Source organism: Onychomys torridus, chromosome 3 (genome assembly GCF_903995425.1).
Source record: "Onychomys torridus chromosome 3, mOncTor1.1, whole genome shotgun sequence".
Classification (NCBI taxonomy): Eukaryota; Metazoa; Chordata; class Mammalia; order Rodentia; family Cricetidae; genus Onychomys; species Onychomys torridus.
In genome coordinates, this window is record NC_050445.1 from 108,162,499 (window position 1) to 108,178,514 (window position 16,016).

General features: G+C 46.6%; 1 protein-coding gene across 5 annotated transcripts in view; it reads left to right on the forward strand.

Annotated features, from left to right (window-relative positions):
- Iqsec1 (IQ motif and Sec7 domain ArfGEF 1) overlaps positions 1 to 16,016 on the forward strand; it is a 334,707-nt gene that overhangs the window by 96,621 nt on the left and 222,070 nt on the right. The window lies entirely within an intron of this gene.

A 16,016-nucleotide genomic window follows, 5' to 3' on the forward strand; every position in this document is an offset into this window, starting at 1 on the left:
AAATCTTTTTGGATATTCAAGTCTCCACATTGAATGCCATATGTAGTTTTCTTGTTGGAACCACCAGTTCACGAATAATTATGAAAGCTCAGCCTTATCTTGGACTTGTTCCTAACTAGTTCTTATAACTTAAATTAACCCGTGTTAATTTCTCAATCTACATTCTGTCATGTGGCCTGTTAGCTAACATCTGCAGAGAGTTTCATGGGTGGACTCCCTGCATGTCCAAAGTGAGGAAGTGAAGTGTGCAACATGTGTCTCAGAGTGGCAATGCAAGTATGCACTTTCTAAATCCCTAGCGCTTGTGTCCACTCATTTCCCAAATTCAACAAGCCTGTGCCGCCACCACCTCAGTCACTTTGTGTGTGTGTGTGTGTGTGTGTGTGTTTGTGTTTGTGTGTGTTAGAGGATAGCCTTGGTTGTCATTCCTCATGCACTATCCACCTTGTTTTTTATTTTTATTTTTCAAGACGGTTTCTCTGTATAACTCTGGCTGTTCTAGAACTAGTTCTGTAGACCAACCTGGCCTCAAACTCACAAAGATAAATGCTGGGATTAAAAGCCTGTGCCGCCACCACCCAGTCACTTTGTTTTTTAAGACAGTTTCTTACTGGCTTGGAATTTGTCAGGTAGGCTAGGTTGGTTGACCAGTGAGTTCCAGGGATATACCTGTCTCCACCTCTGCAACACTGGGACTGTAAGCATGCACTATCACAACAGCCATTTTTTTTAAAAACATAGATGCTGAGGATCAAACTCAGGGGCCTCTCATCTTTGCAAGGCAAGCACTTCACCATCTCCCCAGCTCCTGATCTCACTCTTGACACTGTCTATTTTTGCCCCTGCTTTTCAGATAGATTTCTGTCCCTGGTGCCACGGGCAGGCAATACTTGGCTGTCGAATGCGTGAAAGATTGAATACACTATTTTTATGTAAATGTGTTTTTATTATCCAAGCAAGAGAAAGCATTACAGGAAATCTGGAAGGGAGAGGGTAAAAAATGACCCATCAGCTTTCCCAGGCACAGCTGTGGTCACAGTGTGCACTCCCTGCCGCTCCATTTTTATGCAGTACCAGGAAATGTGGGTTTCTGCTTTTCTTTAGCAGAAGAAGCCACTCTACCCAAGGGCATTAACTCTGGCAGGTACTGAGCTTAGGGCTCACCTATTTCTATGTGATAGAATGATTTAAGGTGAAGTCATGGCTAAGGAATGGAGGCTTATGACAGATAGGCTATGCCAAAGGTTACTCAAAAGGTAAGTGTGGACAGCCAGCAGGCACTGGAGCCAGGATTTGACTCTGTCTTAGTCCCAGCTTTAAGTTACCACCGAGTCACCATAAGCATGTGAACATTTCCCTGCAGGGCCAGAATGTCCCACTCCCATGATGTTCTACCCTGCAGTGTTTCCAGGGGGCTGACACCATCAGGGGCTGAACTTCATGAAATATGCTTCTCACTCTAAATCACATCCCTGGAACTATGGCCTCCTTTGTTGTCATGTTCTCAAAGTGTATCTGGCTCACGGTGGCTTGCTTTACACTGGTGTGAAACATCCCATATATACTGTAGTGTCCTATTCAGTAAATCTCATGAGATAATCAACACTTTCTTACAAAACGGGCTTTGTGTTAATGGTCTCACCCCATAGGCTGAAGGCATATTAAAGGTGGGTTAGGCTGAGTGGGTATGAAATGCGTATTTGACTTGGTGGTATTTTCAATTTATGTCAGGTTTACTGGGATGTAACCCCATTGTGAGTCAAAGAGCATCTGTAATTACTCTTCACTCTCATTTCTTGTGTTGAGCCACGTGGATAGAGCTGCCTCTGGGGGAACAGTGAGCAGCCGTCTTCAGCTGTGGAAAGTCTGTTTAAATGTTTTATGCATGCGAGGATGCAGGCTTATGCTTTGGGGTAGGTGGGAGGGGGAGCCCACAAATGGACCATAAGAAACAGGAGACTACAAGTAAATGAACTTTTAATGTCCAGATGAGCTTGCTGGCCACAGGTCTAAATTGCAGAGGTCCTCTAGGGCGAAGAGCCGGAAATTGTCAGAGTCAGTGAGGACAATCAAGCCTGGTAGCCTTCAGCTGCTTTGGCCCCAGCTCAGCACTTCTTAGCAGGCTCTCCTCTGTGTAAAAATCATTCATTATTTCAGACCATATGTGGTAATGGTTCAGAAGCCCTGCCCTAGGAGGAGCCCACATATTTCATTCCCACCTGCAACTTTGGGAGGGTCACTAGAATCCTCTGAGACTGGGGTTCCCTTTCCTCTGGACTGGGGAACTTGCTACCAGCAATCTCATGGTTAACTGACTTTGTACTAAAGTGTAATGAATTCACCTTCTCTGGAGGATGGAAGGCAGGGCACTGCTTCATTTCTGGATCCCCAAGTGGATTCAGTTGGGAGAGGGGTGCTGGCAGGAATAAATAAGCCAGCCCTAAAAGCCTTGATCTGGAGAGAATAGGTCAGTGGCCACTTGGGGCTTACCTCAGTTTCATGTGGCTTTGGTATGATAAGGTCACTAAGTTAATCACACTCCTGCTTGGAACATCAATGTGTTACACTAGACTGTGTAACTTTGACTGTCTTCCTAGGCCTCTTTGAACCTCAGTGTACTCATCTATAAAGGGGGCACAAAGACCCCCTGCTAGGTTAGAATGTTGATGCCTAGCTTTTGCCTGGCACTCTCAGAACCAGTTTCCTCACTGTAAGATGGGACTCACCTTAGTATCTCCTGAAGCTGTGGGGCCAGCAGAGCCTGTGATGAAACAGCATCTGGATGCCATTGAACAGAGCCACCAACATGGTTATGGAGGTCTTGGCCACCTTCTAACACATGGAGCCCAGGCTGCCTTCCAACTTGCTATGTAGCTAAAGATGATCTTCAGTTTCTGGCCCTCCTATCTCCATCCCCCAAAGTGCTAAGGTTACAGGCATTCACCACCTCACCCAGTTTTATATGGCACTAAGTATAGAACCTCAGGGCTTTGTGCATGCTAGGCAAGTACTCTGCTAAATGAGCTACATCCTCAGTCCCCAAATTGGGTTTCTAAGTCACATCTGCTGCCTCTCCCTGCAGTTGTGACAGAGTGGCGTGTAGGTGGCAAATGCTGGCTGCTGGCAGATTGTGGAATCATTTCGTGTGCGCCAGGCTTGACCAGAAACTGAGTACCTTGCCCCAGTCCCAGGCCATAGGCTGCCACTCAACTAGACAGTACCCTCAATTACTGGTCTCTTGCCCTTCATGAAGATGGTTGTGAGCAACTGAGCAGTGGGTTGGAGAATCTAATTTTTTCACAAGTCTAATTTGTGTGTTGGAACACACATTTTCCATGATGATGAAGGAAGCTGTGGATTCATTTGCATGGGGGGGCAGTTTGTTAATAAGAAACCCTAAGACTTCTGCAAGGTTCTCCACAGAGGCAGGCAAATCCCCAAGCTTCCAGAAGGCAGTGACCTTTGATGTTCTCACCACATTCATCCCAAGGCACCGAGTCCCTCTTGGTGGATATTGTCCTCTTGAGAGTGTCCCATCTACAACCCTCCACTCTCCCTACCTGTCTCTGTCCAGGAGAATACTCTCCTTGGTTGTGAGCTAGTTTGGGGACCCATCTCACCCCCACCTAACTTCTGCTGTCCCTAATATGGGACAAGTCTGCCTGGAACACAGTGAATGCACCCCGTGGCTGCCATTTTCCAGCTCTCCACCTGCCCTGACTCTCTTGCCCTCCTTCTCAGAGGTTAGGGTTTGGAGCTAATCCCAGGACTCAGAGAGGTCAAAGGGTGGTGAAAGAGTCCTCTCACATAGTTAAGATATCCTCAGGAGCTCCGCTCTTTCCTCTGGACAGCGACCTCCAACAGGCCTTTGATACACCCAGGGGACAGGGTTGGTCATGGAAAAGGTGTCTGATTTTCAAAGTGGATAGAGAGAAAGCCTTATCACTAGAAAGGAAGCAAAAAGACTTGCTAAGCTGCTCACCAGTCATATGGCTGCTCAGCAGCAGATGGGTCAAGTGGCAGCAGACAAGTAATGACACAGGGCCAGCTGCATGCATGTGCAGACCACAAGATCAGGGGCCTGGCTCGGAGAAGGGAGGGGAAGGAGAAAGGGAGAGGTGGGCCAATACAGGAGGGAGAGAGGGTAAGGTGTAGCTAGAGTTTTCCTGCCTGGCCCAGTCAGGACAAATCTCTCTTACCCGCCAGTCCCACAGTCGCTCAGACCCAACCAAGAAAGCACACAGAAACTTACATTGTTTAGAAACTGTATGGCTGTGGCAGGCTTCTTGTTATCTACTTCTTCTATCTTAAATTAACCCATTTCTGTTAGTCTATACTTTGCCACATGGCTTGTGGCTTACCAGTGTCTTTACATGTTGCTTCTCATGGCGGCGGCTGGCAGTGTCTCCCTCCAGCCTTCTACTTCCCAGAATCCTCTTCTCTCTTGTCCCGCCTATACTTCCTGCCTAGCCACTGGCCAAACAGCATTTTATTTGTACAGAGCGATATCCACAGCAGTAAGGGGAGAAGAAAAGGAGCAAGGGGTATAGAAAGGGTGATGGAGGAAGGAAGGGAGAGGGCTAGAGGAGGGAAGAAGGGAGGAAGGGTGGTGGTGGGTAGAGGTAGCTTCTACCTCTGGTTTAGGAGAAAGAGAATCCTTTTACCTGTAGGCACTGAGGTCCCAAACCTTACTGAATTTCAAAGGTAACACCATCTGTGCCATCTTTTGTGATCTCTGGGTCAGGACTGCTTACCCTTGAACTACTGGGCCACCAGCTGGAACACTTGAAGTCCAGAAGTGACCCTGTGGCTCCTAGGGCCTGAGGGAGTATGAACTCTTCATCAGTCATATGTCTTACTGTATATTTTTGGCTGGTATCTTCTCAGTGTAAAACTGAGACCCTGGGCTGGAATCTCCCACCCCAGGCCTCCTCATGTGGCCTGTGCTCCCTGAGGCATCATGGCTAGGTTCTAGGGTGAGGATTCTGTCAGAAGTATGGGGAGAATGAGAGAGAAGGCAAGCACAAGACAGCACTGTATTGTATTGCCTTACAAAAGAAAACAATAAAAACCTCTTAAATGAAAAATATAAGTCTTTTATTTGGAGATCATTATAGATCCGTGTGCGTTAAGAAATACTACAGAGACGTCCACTCTGCACTCCGACTCCCTCAGTTATCACACCTTACAGACCTCTGGTTCCATCTTCCAGTCTCCCCAGTTTTGCTTGCCTTCCCTTGTGTGTGTAGTGTGCAGAGCAGCTTTATCATAGCCACCTCACCATCACGGCACAAGAACATTCCAGAAGCACGGAACTGCCTCTTTCAGCTGTATTTATGTCTTTCCTGCCCCCTCTCCTGCAACTGCCTATCTGTTCCCCCTTTGTATAGTGTAGTCTTTTTTTTTTTTTAAAGTTGGTTTTTCAAGACAAGGTTTCTCTGTGTAAGAGCACTAGCTGTCCTGGAACTAGCTCTGTAGACCAGGCTGGCCTTGAACTCACAGAGATTCACCTGCCTCTGCCTCCCGAGTGCTGGGATTAAAGGCATGCGTCACCATTCCCTGGCTAATGCAGTCATTTTAAGAAGGATATCTAGATAAGACCACATGGAGTGTAACTTTGTGGTATTGGAATCTTGCTGTGCATAACACCCTCAGGTTCATCTGAATTGTGTGTCAGTACACTCATTTTTAGGTGTGCATGGGAAATGGACCCCTTGGCTACAAAATTGGAGAAAATGTAGGTCCCTTATACATATTTCATAGGCCTTGAATAGAACCCACCTATCATCTCCTGCTTACTTCAGGTCAGCTCCAGATGACTCAGAATGCAGTGACTGTCTTAGTCAAGGTTTCTATTGCTGTGAAGAGACACCATGACCACAGCAATTCTTATAAAGGAAAAACATTTCATTGGAGTGACTTACAGTTTCAGAGGTTTAGTCCATTATCATCATGGTATGACATGGTGGCATGCAGGCAGACATGGTGCTAGAGAAGTATTTGAATGTACTACTTCTTGTATGCAACAGGAAGTGGTCTGAGATACTGGGCAGTATCTTGAGCATATATGAGACCTCAGAGCCCACCTCCATAGTGACACACTTCCTCCAACAAGGCCATATCTTCTAATAGTGCCACTCCCTTTGAGGAACATTTTCTTTCAAACCACCACAGTGACAAACATAAACATGTTTTGCTGTGCCATATTTAGGGAAGGGCAAAAAAGATCAGTCAATGTGTTTGTGTGACTTGTCCAGTTTCTCTGCAACTTCACTAGCTTTCTATGTGATGCTAGTTTTCATTTGAGCCACCACAATGCGAATGCAGTGGCATGTCCTTGCACAGTCCTTAGGTTTTCTGGAGTGGCTTACAATGCTGAGCATTTTGTGTTCTTATTTGCCGTCTGTGTGTCTCATAAACTGCTGCCTGTTCATATCTTTTGCCCATTTCTCAGTTGGGTTTCAGGATTTTTTCTATGTTTAAGATAAAACTTCTTTGTCAGATATGTGGCTTGGAAATACTTTCCCCAGCCAAACTTTGTGTTTTCATCCTCTTTGTAGTATCTTTCATTAAGAAATTGAGTAAAATATTTAAAACTTAAAAATTTTATAAAAACAGACTGGGTCTGGTGGTGCACACCTTTAGTCCTAGCACTACAGAGGCAGAGACAGGCAGATTTCTATGAGTTTGAGAGGCCAACCAGAGCTACCCAGAGAGACCCTGTCTCAAATAAAATAACATGAAACTTTATAAAAACAAATTAAAAAAAAAACTTTGGATTTTCATTTAAGAGTTATTAGATACCAGCCGGGCGATGGTGGCATACACCTGTAATCTCAGCACTTGGGAGGCAGAGGCAGGTGGATCTCTGAGAGTTTGAAGTCAGCTTGGTCTACAGAGCTAGTCCAGGACAGCCTCCAAAGCTGCAGAGAAACCCTGTCTCAAAAAACCAAAAAAAAAAAAAAAAAAAAAAAAAAGAGTTATGAGATACCAAGAGTATATCCCAGCAGAGGAGAAGTAAGAACCATGGTCTGAATGTGGTAGGACTCCCACAGGTTATTAAAGTTTGGAGTTCTGGGATCAGTCAAAAGATGGCCTAGTATATGTCTGTTTCTAAGCGTTTCTTCCCATTCTAAGAATTAAGAATATATATATATAAATAATGACAAGCCAGTGGGGGTCCTGGGTTGGTTGGACAAGCAACTCTGACACAAAGTCCCAGATGTGACTCTAAGGGAATGGTGGAGAGCTGAAGGGACACTGGGTGAGTGTTCTTGAGATTAGAGTGGATGAGGTGGAGGCTTTGAGTGGTGTCCCATGACTCATGAGGAAGTCCACATGGTCTGCAAGATGCCTGTGGTCTGTTCTGTGTTGTCTCACTACTGACTGTGCTACTCCTCAGTCCCTAGGAATTACTTCTGCACTCCAGCCACACGGACTAGCTTGTCATTTGCTCAGTCCAGCCTACTGCCCCTGTCTTAGCTCCTTCTGTTCTCTATTCCTGAGAATGTCTGACTGTCCTCTGTAGGCTTCTCAGGATGTCACCTGGTCCAGATAACCCTCCTTCACCTTAAGGCTAAGTAAGCTTTTAACTTTCTTCCTCTGTAATGAGGCCCACCACAGAATTGTGGGTTTATCTGTTGCCCCAAGAGTGAGCTGTGCCTGGGTATCTCTCTGCAGCCAGCACACAGCAAGCTCTCTCTACATGTCTGTGAGGTTTTGTGTACAGTGCAAGGTACGATTAAAATGCAAGCTCCTATTAGTGATAAGAATGGTTACAGTAATTACCTTATGATTGTGGGCTCCTGGAGGTTGGTGGTTTGTTTATAGGGCTCATGTCTGCCTGAAGGGCCTCTTGCGTGCTGGTTAGAAATGGATGCTGATTACAGACAATTGGCTTCGTGTCCTGAGCCGAGATTTTGTTTCTCTGTGCTGTTCTAATGTGTAGAATGAAGGTTAGGCTCTGTTCAGCCCATTATGATGATGTTCATAAACTGAAATTTGTCCTCGGAGTTTCTTGTACACAGGCCCTCCATTCTACTCCTGTTATTAAGCACTGTCCTCCGAGACAACTCCATCTTGACCCTTCTTTGAAGTAGCAACAAGCATGTTTGAGTTTAGCAGTGCTCTGGCAAAGACAGAGGGTGTGTGCAAATAGCACATGGAGAACCTATTGGTGCTATGGTGATTTGGCATGTGTGTTGTGAGTGAAAAGGACCAGATGGGGAAAGGTCATGGAAAGGGTATGTACATTGTCAATAGGAGGAAGACCTGGCAGAGGTGTGTGGATCATGGAGAGGGAGGGGGATGTACACTTTGTCAGTGGGTAAAGGACCTAACAGAAGTGTGGGAGTCATGTAGGGGTTGTGTGCATCGTCATTAGGAGGTCGTGGAGAGACTGTGGGAAGAAGATCTGGCGGAAGGATGGGGGGTATATGTATTAGATCAGTGAGAGGTCACAGAGGGGTGTGTGTGCCTTAAGTAAGTGGTCATGGAGGGATGTGTGTGACATCAGTAGTGGATAATGGAGGGAGGCATGTACCATCAGTAGGTGGTCATGGGTGTGTGTGTTTGTGTGTGCTATCTGTGGGAGGTCCCAAAGAGGTGTGTGTGCCATCAGTAGAATATCATGGATAGGGTATGAGTCATTAGTGGGAGGTTATGGAAGGTATATGTGGGTCATTAGTGGAAGGTCACAGAGAGTGTGTAAGGTGTCAATAGGAGGCCATGGTGGGGTGTGTGGGTCATCAGTGGGAGTAGGAGTCATGAGTGGGAGGTCATGGAGGGGTTGTGCAGGTCATTAGTGGGAGATCACAGAGGAGTTGTGGAAGCACTGCCCCACTTGCCTAGTCTCTCCTGCACTTGGCTGACAGGTAGAAGAGTCTCAACATCAGAGGCCAGTATGAGCATAAAGTGAGGGTAGAGCTTTCTGTGTTCTAGAATGTGTAGCCTGGGAGTGGTGGTCACTCAGCCAGCACATGGGCAACCAGTACCTGGCCTCTCAGGGGGAATGGCCCCTGTAAGTGGCATCTTAGCATTTTGCATAGCTAAAAGCATAAAGGTGCTCCCCCAGAAGCACAGCTTTCAACTGCTTGTTTATCTACCCCCCCCACAGGGGGTGCGGAAATACTGAGTTTCTGAAGTAGCTGGGTCAAGAATGATGTTGCAGCTCCAAGGTGAGAATGGGCCCAGCCATCTTAACAACTGTCAGCCCTGGGTTCAAACACTCAGATTCAAGATAGCAGAGACCTGATAAAGACCTAAGGAACTTTGTTTGTCTTACAAGTAAGAGAGGCAGGACTAGGCTCTCCTGCCCTTCTGTTTCCAGGGCTGTGAGGGGCAGAGCCTAGGCCTTGGCAACCCCAACAAGCCAGGTTGGGCCACCCATTCTTCATAGGCCAGGCAAGTAACAGTGAAAAGCAGAGAAAATAGATTTCTCAAACATGACCATACTGGGGAAAGGGATAAAGAGATCCAGTGACCACCTTCCTCCCAAGTCCATCTTCAGGGACCTGACATGAGGTTTAGTTTTAAACAGAGAGCCAAGACATATACATAGTCAAGAAACCCTGGTCAAGGTGTGGTCCCACCCATCACTGTCTGAGTTCCAGTCTCCTGCAAGGTGGTCTGACAAGTTGTCTACACTGTGTGAAACATCTGTCCTGTCTCAGGCTTGCAGCGTTGCCCTGGGGTGAGACTCCTGGGGGAAATCTAATTCCCAAGGCCATTGTCTGAAGAGTCTGTTAGCTGGAAGGGAGGGTTACATGTGTCTCTTTTAGAGTATTTTCTGCTCTTTCCAGATGGTTTTGTGATTGTTTCACTTCCTTCCTCTGGAGCCCCTCTTCCCTGCAACTGCAATGGCTTCAGGCTTGCAGTAGAAAGAGGTCTCCTTTTGATCTATAGATTAAGCCCAAGTCTGCTCTGACTGTTACTGGGATGACTGCCCATTTTCTCAAAGGGCATGGTAGTTTGGAGCATAAGCTATGGGGCCAAATAAATGCTTGAAGCAGGTACAAAGCTTGACTTTGACATTTAAGTCCTCTGTGACTATGGGCAATCACATAATCTTTGTGGGCCGTTTTCCACATTTGCAAAGGGAGGTGGATGATAGTGCCTTTATTTGAAAGATTTTGTTGCCAAGATGAAAGGTATCGATAAATAAATTCTTAAACTGCAATTGACACATTATCAGTGTCACCTGCTACTCTCACCAGGCTCACACTGAGCCTTGTTAGGATTTGGGGGTGGGGGTGGCATTCAAGAGGATACTGAGATGGATACCTGAGAAATAAGGAGTTTATTAAAGGAGTTATTAATGCCATGGATGAACAGACAGAGAGGCAACGGCATGGTGGGAACTCTGAAAAGAACCAGAGTCCATGTTAACTCACTTCTCAGTAGGGTGCAATGGATATCTGTGAAAGAGAGAAGGGAGGCTGCTGTATTAACAGCAGCTGAGTTCTAACATTACTTATCTTGAGAGGTGCCAGGCTCTAAGAGCTGGGCTGGGGTCATTTGCTGTTTCCTGGAGTAGAGGAGGGGTTCAGCCCCATGTGCACATCCAGCTAGGAGCAAGGCAGTGGTGAATGGTCAGGAACCAGAGGGTAGCTGCTGGGAGATACCCCAGACAGGCATGGAGGGAAGTCAAAGTGGTTCCAGTTGTAGATTGCACAAAAGCACTGAAGAGAAAAGTGCAGTGAAGAGTGAATTTGTTCCTAGGCAAACAGAGTGGCTGAAATGGGGACAAGGCAGGCCAGTGCCTTGTTTGCAAGCTCTGCAGACCGATCTGTTGCAGTGGTTTCAGTGGAGCGAGGCAGTCAGTGTTCTGGTTTAGAGGCCTTCATGGGTACTGGGATCTTGAATGTCTGCCATAGGCTCTTACACTAAAGGGTGGGTCCCCAGGGTGTTGTTATTTATGCATGTAGTAGAACCTTTAAGAGGTGAAGCCTGGTAAGAGGTTCTTAAGACATTGGAGGTGTGTCACTGTAGGTGCCTTTGGGATTCTGGTTTCTTCTAGTGTAGCAATTTCTTTTTTAAAAAACAATAAATAATTTTTTTCTTTATTATTATGTGTTTTAAATTTTATACAACAGCCATGGGTTCCCCTGTCCTCCCCGCTCCCGCCCCCACCCCCACCTTCCCCCCAGCCTCTCACCTCCATTCCCATGTCCTCCAGGATCAAGGCACCCCTGGGGATTCATTTAAATCTGGTGGATTCAATACAGGCAGGTCCTGTCACCTCCTTCCAGACTGAGCAAAGTGTCCCTGTGTAAGCCCAAGGTTTCAAATAGCCAGCTCATGCACTAAGGACAGATCCTGGTCCCACAGACTGGATGCCTCCCAAACAGATCAAGCTATTCAATGGTCTCACTTATCCAGAGGGCCTGATCCAGCTGGGGGCTCCACAGCCTTTGGTTCATAATCCATGTGCTTCATTTGGCTATTTGTCCCTGTGCTTTTTGCAATCTTGGATTCAACAGTTCACACTCTTGCAGACCCTCCTCTTTCTCGACAGTTGGACACCTGGAGCTCCACCTGGGGCCTGGCTGAGGATCTCTGCATCCACTTCCATCAGTTATTGGATGAGAGTTTCAAGATGACTATTAGGGTGTTTGGCCATCTGATCACCAGACTAGGTCAGATCAGGCTTTCTGTCGACCATTGCCAGCAGACTACAGAGGATATATCATTGTGGATTTCTGGGGACCTCTCGAGCACTCTGCCTATTCCTGTTCTCATGTGGTCTTCATTTATCATGGTCTGTTATTCCTCATTCCCCCTTTCTGTTCTTGATCCAGCTGGGATCTCCTGCTCCTCTAAGCTTTCTTTCCCTCAAATCTTGCCCTTCATTACTCCCACTGTCATCCAGGTTGTTCATGTAGATCTCATCCATTTCTCTGTCATTGGGTGATCCTTGGGTCTTTCCTAGGGTCCCGTTTTCTAGGTAGCCTCCCTGGAGTTGTGTAGCAGTCTAGTCATCTTTGTTTTACATCTAGTATCCTCCTATGAGTGAGTACATACCCTGTTTGTCCTTCTGAGTCTGGGTTACCTCACTCAGGATGATTTTTTCTAGATCCATCCATTTGCCTGCAAACCTCATGATGTCATTGTTTTTCTCTGCTGAGTAGTACTCCACTGTGTATATGTCCTATATTTTCTTTATCCATTCTTCAGTTGAAGGGCATCTAGGTTGTTTCCAGGTTCTGGCTATTACAAACAATGCTGATATGAACATAGCTGTGCAAATGCCCTTATGGTATGAATGAGCATTCCTTGGGTATATGCCCAAGAGTGCTATAGCTGGGTCTTGGGGGAGATGGATTCCCAATTTTCTAAGGAAGCGCCATATTGATTTCCAAAGTGGCTGTACAAGCTTGCATTCCTACCAGCAGTGGAGGAGAGTTTCCCTTGCTCCACATCCTCTCCAGCACAAGCTGTCTTGTGTGCTTTTGATCTTAGCCATTCTGACAGGTGTAAGGTGGTATCTCAGAGTCGTTTTGATTTGCATTTCCTGGATAATTAGGGATGTTGAGCAATTCCTTAAATGTCTTTCAGCCATTTGAACTTCCTCTGTGGAGAATTCTCTGTTTAGTTCTATAGCCCATTTCTTAATTGGACTGTTGGGCATTTTGATGTCTAATTTCTTGAGTTCTTTATATATTCTGGATATCAGCCCTCTGTCAGATGTGGGGTTGCTGAAGACCTTTACCCACTCTGTAGGCTGTCGCTTCTGGATGTCAATGTGTAGAAGGCTGCAAATAAATCCATATCTGTCACCATGCACAAAACTTAAATCCAAGTGGATCAAAGACCTCAACATAAATCCAGCTACTCTGAACCTGATAGTAGAGAAAGTAGGAAGTACTCTTGAACGCATTGGCACCGGAGATCACTTTCTAAATATAACACCAGTAGCACAGACACTGAGAGAAACAATCAATCAATGGGACCTGTTGAAACTGAGAAGCTTTTGTGTAACAATTTCTTACATGTTAAAACATTTCATCCTTGAGAGAGGCTCATAAGATTCAAAAAGTAAACAAACTTCCAAGTCCTGGAGAACTACAATTTACAGGATTCATGAGGCCCCCTCCCCAAGGCCAGAACACAGCAAACAACTGCTGCTGAGGATGTCTTGAGGAGAATCTCAGACTTGTGGAGATGTCTGCCTGCATGCAGAGCTACAGGGATGTAGCTTCCATGAATTCACCCGTGTTGAGGTGGGCCTTTTGGTTATACAGCTACATTTAAGTTGTTCCTGCTCCTGTAATTAACCCCAATACACTCGGTGATTCACCATGTTGAGCTATGGTGAAAGTGTTACAACGACCTGTCATCGGTTCCCAATATGTGGAACATAGACATTGTGTCCCTTGACTTTGACCTGTCATCACTTCCTAATGTGTGATGCATCGACTTTGTGTCCTCAGGAAAGCTCCCACAACACTTCTCCCCTCTTTTGTTTCCTGGCCAGGAAAAGGTTTTTTCCTCCACCTGGTACTTCTACCTTGATGTGCTCACAGGCTCAGAAGCAACGGTTCTGCTCATCTTTGGCAGAGCCCCAGAACAATGAGTCAAATAAAACTTCACTCTTTATAAGTTGATGTTTTGGGTATTGTGTGATTGGGATGGAGAGATGACTAGCAGGTGGATAAATGGATGGAAGGGCAGATAGATGTATACATGAGTGAGTGGACGTGTGGATATATGGATAGTGGTAGAAAGAGGGAGGGATAGATGAGTGGGTGCATTCTATTTGATAAACATATTCTTCCACCTATGTGTTCAGATGTGTGTGGGGGTGAGGTGGGTCCCTGGCAATTTGGTGGAGGAGCTTTGTTGTGAAGTGCTTATCTGTCACACACAATGGCGGATTTGGGCTCTCCTTGCCTATTGGATGGCTCCTCTAGGGTTTGTGGCTTGAGATTTTTCATTTTCAGATAGATTCCGTCTCAGCTGAACTTTACATCCTGACAGAGCTGGTATGCTGCAGATTAGGCAGTGGTAGTCACCTGTGCCAGTCCAGTCTCACTCTGGAGGACCTTCCACAGTGACTCATGCTCCATCAGAGAGTGGCCCGCCCTGGCTTCTGCATAAGACTTGGACTGTTAGTTTGGTCTGAGGATAGGGGGTCCTTTAGGAGTTGGAGGACATTCAGCCCTAGATAGAGAATCTGCTTTTAAAGTAACTGCAAAGTAGGCAAAAAATGCCAAAGAGCCCACTTTTCCAGCCCCTCTTCCCGCCTGCATGACTCCTTTCCAGGTGTTGGGTATTTTAAGCTGCTGTAAATACCATTTTTGTCAGACTTTCGTCTCTGGTAATGATCGTCTGTGAACAGATCTTCTACTGTGCCTTCCTTGATCACAATTCATGTCTATGAAAAGATTTCTTCCACACTCAAGCTTTGGGGTATTTTCAGAGCTTGCATCCTGAGATAGGCATGGTGCCAGGCTCAGTGAAGAAGGAATTGGCTGACCCTGCCCTTGGGATGTCAGCATGCCATGGAAGATGTTGCTTATGTTACTAGACAGAACAGGATGTCAGGAGGTGCTAAGTGCAATTAAGGGAGATTTGCAGGGTGAGAACTTGGAGTGTGAAGCACCCTTTGGCATGGAGTGTCTGGGAGTGGAGTTGTTGACATGGAGGGACAGGTTTAGCTCAAATCTGGATGGATGGAGGGAAGGAAGGGAGAGAGTGAATGAGTGAGTGAGGGAGGAAGGAAGGAAGGAAGGGAGGGAGGGAGGGAGGGAGGGAGGGAGGGAGGGAGGGAGGGAGGGAGAGAGAGGAGGAGATGCACAGAAGTCTGGCAGAGTAGCCAGCAGGTGCAGAGGCAGGTGCAGAGGCCCTGGTAAGGAATGTGCCCAGTGTATTCAAAGCCCTCTTCTGAGCTCTTCCAGAAGCATCATGACAGCAGGGAGGGGGATCTGAGGTAGGGCAGGTAGACAGAAGGTTCAAGGAGATGGCCAGTGAGGCAGCAGGGCAAAGGAAAACATGTTTATCCAGGTTGGGAAAGTGGCCTGATATGTTTGTTCATGGAGCTGAGATTGGATTTCCAGGATAAGAACTCACTTAGGAGTAAGGCTTTATCCGGTCTCTAATGTGTTGAGCACGACTGACCCCTGTCTGTCTTGGCCTACATCTGCCATTCTAACAGTTCTTGCTTCTCTTTGAGCACCTACTACATACCCAGGGGCCAGGCTCCATCCTGAATATGTGACGATATCTAACCTAGGTATTATGATCCTGGCCTGTGGGATTGACTTTGACAGCTGGGGCACATGAATATTTGGTGTCTGGAAGACTTGGTTTGGATGTAGGCTAGGCCACTAACTGGAAGAAACCCATCTTTGGAGCTGTGCAAGCCTCAGTTCCCCACTGTGTACCCTGTCAGGGACTCCATTGAGCCTGGGGCATCTCATACCTCAGAAAGCTCCTGGCCAGGGACTAGTGCAGTGCTACTTTCATTTCCATCAAAGAGCAAGGAAGGGTGGAGAATAGAGGATGAGCTTGCTCACCAGTGAATGATTCATGAGCATAGGCAGCTGCTTAAAGACACACTTAAGGACAAAATTGGAATCATCTTGTGAGGAAAAAAAAATCCCCAAACAAGTCCCAGTTCCCAGAAATGCACTGGCTGTGTGAACTTAGCCCCACAAAGCAGTTCTTCCTAGGATGCTACTCTCCATACTTAGGGAGGACCCTGGTGGCTGCTTGGTGCTCAGGGCTGGGCTGCTGGTTAAAGCAGCTTCGGGAACCTTTGAGGAGCTGTGACCATCCTCTGTGCCTGTAGCCAGAGACAAAGCACAGCCTTTTGCCAGGAGTGAGATGAGACCTGCTAACCAGTGTGAAACAGCCCAGAAGATACGCAAGGCAGGACTGAGTAATGGTGGGAGAGCCCGTTTCCCACTGACTCCTCTGCAGGGCACCAACACGAGGCTGCTATGAATCTTGGGTCAGGATCCCTGAAAAGGAATGGAGGAAAGCATACCTGGAGAAGTAGACAGAGAGTTAGCACT